Source organism: Camponotus floridanus, unplaced genomic scaffold, assembly GCF_003227725.1.
Source record: "Camponotus floridanus strain SB8 unplaced genomic scaffold, Cflo_v7.5 scaffold374, whole genome shotgun sequence".
NCBI classification, from domain to species: Eukaryota; Metazoa; Arthropoda; class Insecta; order Hymenoptera; family Formicidae; genus Camponotus; species Camponotus floridanus.
The window spans coordinates 53,536-57,104 of NW_020229519.1; positions in this window are offsets into that span (position 1 = coordinate 53,536).

A 3,569-nucleotide genomic window follows, 5' to 3' on the forward strand; every position below is an offset into this window, starting at 1 on the left:
GCGTGGATAAAATAATTTCCAAAGCAGCAATTCAATTTTAACGATCCATTCGATTTATTCCAAACGTTTCGGACTCAATTCGAGCCTTCTTCAGTGATTCTAATAAAAACAAAGAAAAAATACATAAATCAAATGAGAACAAAATAGAAATGCAATATCGGTAAAATACAAAAGAGAGGAGAAAGCATAGTCACATGAATGCATGGTCTATAAGAGCGACATGACTTCGTCAAGGCTGATCCATCCGAGAAAGCACGATGCAAAAGCCCTCTCAGCGATACAAAGCGCGAAAAGCGATGCATTGACAAAATATATATAATCAAAACTAGTCACATGTCTTAAAAGCGAAAGAAATTCATTAACGTTAGTCAAAGGCCACTCACTCACTCAGACAAAAGACGAATCAGCAAAAACGAAACGAAATAATCGACACGGTAACAGTCGAAAGGGCCGATAATTTGAACGGTAACGGTAATCATGTCATAGTGTGGTCGGCAATAACAAACTAAATATAACGAGGAGAAAGCCAGTCAAATAGAAAAACAACCCGTTAAATTTTTGGCATGTTTTCAATAATCGACAGACACGAAGTATTCAATTTTAACAAAGCTACCAGATCTCCGCCGCAAGCAACATGCAACACGGCGTGGAGGGGGTAATGAGGATGTAAGCGTAAGCGTACGTGTGAGCTCGGCGCTTCGGCTAGCTTCGGATAGAAGAAGAGGACAGAATACAGTCTTCTGTTTCCTTCCTACCGAAAGACGGGCAACACGCGACGCGTCACGCTCCTCGATATTTCGATATGCGCTCAATGTTTCTTTTACAGCATTTTTGTATAATATGTTTAGAATATGTATCTGTATATATATATATATATATATATATATATATATGTATACACATACATATTATAAACATATTATAAAAAATAATATTTAAATAATTATAATATATTTGTATAATATATATATATATATATATATATATATATATATATATATATTTAATATATTTATAATATATATATATATATATATACCTTCTAATATATTTACAATGTATATATATATATATATATATATATATATTTATAAATATATTTATAATGTATATACATTTATAAATATAATTATAATGTATATATATATGTATATATATGTATGTATATATACATATATATATATTTATAAATATATTTATAATGTATATATATATATATATATATATATACATTATAATTATATTATACAAATATATGTACAAATATAAATATGTATTAATTATATTACAAAAATATATTATAAAACTATTTAGTTTTTTATAATAATTTAACACTTGTTTTCTCTCTCTCTCTCTCTCTCTCTCTATATATATATATATATATATATATATATATAATTTAAAATAATAAAATAAAAAAATTTAATGAGTGGCGATTTTCCACACCACCCACGGGGTATCACCAATGGCGCGTTAGATTTTTTTATGTGGATCTTCGCCTAGAGCCCTATTATACCACATTGTATTGATATATGAGAAAAAAATATCTACGAATAAAGGATAAAAGGAATAAGTATTCTATGATAAATAAATATTCCATGAATTATAAATTATTTTTTTATTTCCAATTTTATAATAATATTAATAATAATAATTTTATTTATAATATTAATAATAATAATAATTTTTAACAACCGTTTCTCGGCCCCAGCCGCCTCGTCGGGTCGCTCTTGTCTTAGAACTAAGAGACGAATGGTTTGCTAATTTGTCTTCTTCGACTATACTGCACGAAGTTCAATTGTTACTACAATTGGGAGAGAAATTTTGTTTACCGGTTATTAACAAAGAAAGAACGACCGTCGAATTATTAAAGAATGTGGAGTATAGCATTGACAAGCTGCCCGTGGATGTTCGTACGACGGTGTGAAACAGACCCACCTTTCCTATTATAAACACCTTCCATAATTCCACTTCACATATGTCTCCAATCGATAAAATTATTTTAAAATCCTTTAACGCTGTAAAAAAATTCACTAAAGATAATCCAGATATTTTGTTTACGAGGGCTGATAAAGGCAACATGACAGTCGCGTTGGATAAAGATAGCTATTTTGCTGATATGTCTAGTTTGTTGGCGGATGAAGACACGTATAAAGTAGTTAATAAGAACCCGATTAATAAATTGATTAGCAGTTTACACGAACTGCTGGCGAGGTGGAGAGCTCGTGATTATATTTCTGTTGCGAAGTATAGATCGTTGGACTGTACAGACGGCGTTTTACCGAGAGCTTATAGGCTGCCGAAAATTCATAAGAAAAATAACCCGTTACGCTTAATAGTCTCATCTAAGAACACACCATTTTATGGTCTCGCTAAATTTTTACATGACGTCATTTATAAATCTATTCCGAGACCTGATAGCCAAATTATTAATAGTGCGCAGGTAGTCGAGAAACTTAATGTACGTATTGTGGGCGATATAAAATTAATTTCGTTAGATTTCGTCTCACTATTCACCAACATACCTTTAGATATGGTCATTAATAGTTTGTCTGATAGATGGGACTATATAGGAATTAATTGCCGGATACCTCGCAATAAATTTCTATTGGCAGTCCGCCTTATCTTGAATTCTACTTTTTTTATGTTTAATGATGTTTACTATCAACAAACATTTGGCACGCCCATGGGCTCTCCTCTCTCCCCGATTATCGCTGAGATCACGCTTCAAGATTTGGAGTCAAGGGCTATCGCGGCTCTACCTATGGATCTTCCCTTTTATTTTAGATTTGTTGACGACATCGTGTTGGCGGCTCCCTCCTCGATGCTCAATATTGTTTTGAACACTTTTAACTCGTTCCACACAAGGTTGCAATTCACTGTTGAGGAGGGTGTCGACAATCGTTTGAATTTTCTTGACATCACAATTATTTTAGAGAATGGATATATTGAATTTAATTGGTTTCATAAACCAACTTTCTCGGGAAGGTACCTCCACTTTGAGTCGCGACACCCCCTTTGCCAGAAAAAGGGCATGATCATCGGTCTAACAGATAAAATTTTTTGGCTTTCTCATCCTAAGTTTCATAAAGAAAATCTCGAAATTGTTGTCAACATCCTTCTGAAAATCTCGAAATTGTTGTCAACATCCTTCTGAACAATGGATATCCGCTCTCTCTTATTTTTCGCACAATTGCCGATCGGCTTAATATCCTATTTCATAGACTTAAGAACAAACATGACAATGCTTCGAATGATGTTGAGAGTGTGATTGACGCTGAGAGTGGAGGAACCAAGATCACATATTTTAATGTTCCATACGTGAAGAACTTATCAGAACGTTTCCAATACTGCGTTAGAGATCTTGATGTTAGGCTTTCTTACACCGGAATAAACAATTTGCGCAGATTCATTAAAGTCGGCAAGGACGATTTACGGAAGGATTGGCATAGTAATATAGTGTACAAAATTAATTGCACAGATTGCGACGCCTCTTACGTGGGACAAACGTGTCGCCTGTTAAGGACGAGGATCAAAGAACATAGAAGGAATCTTACGTCCGTCATTGC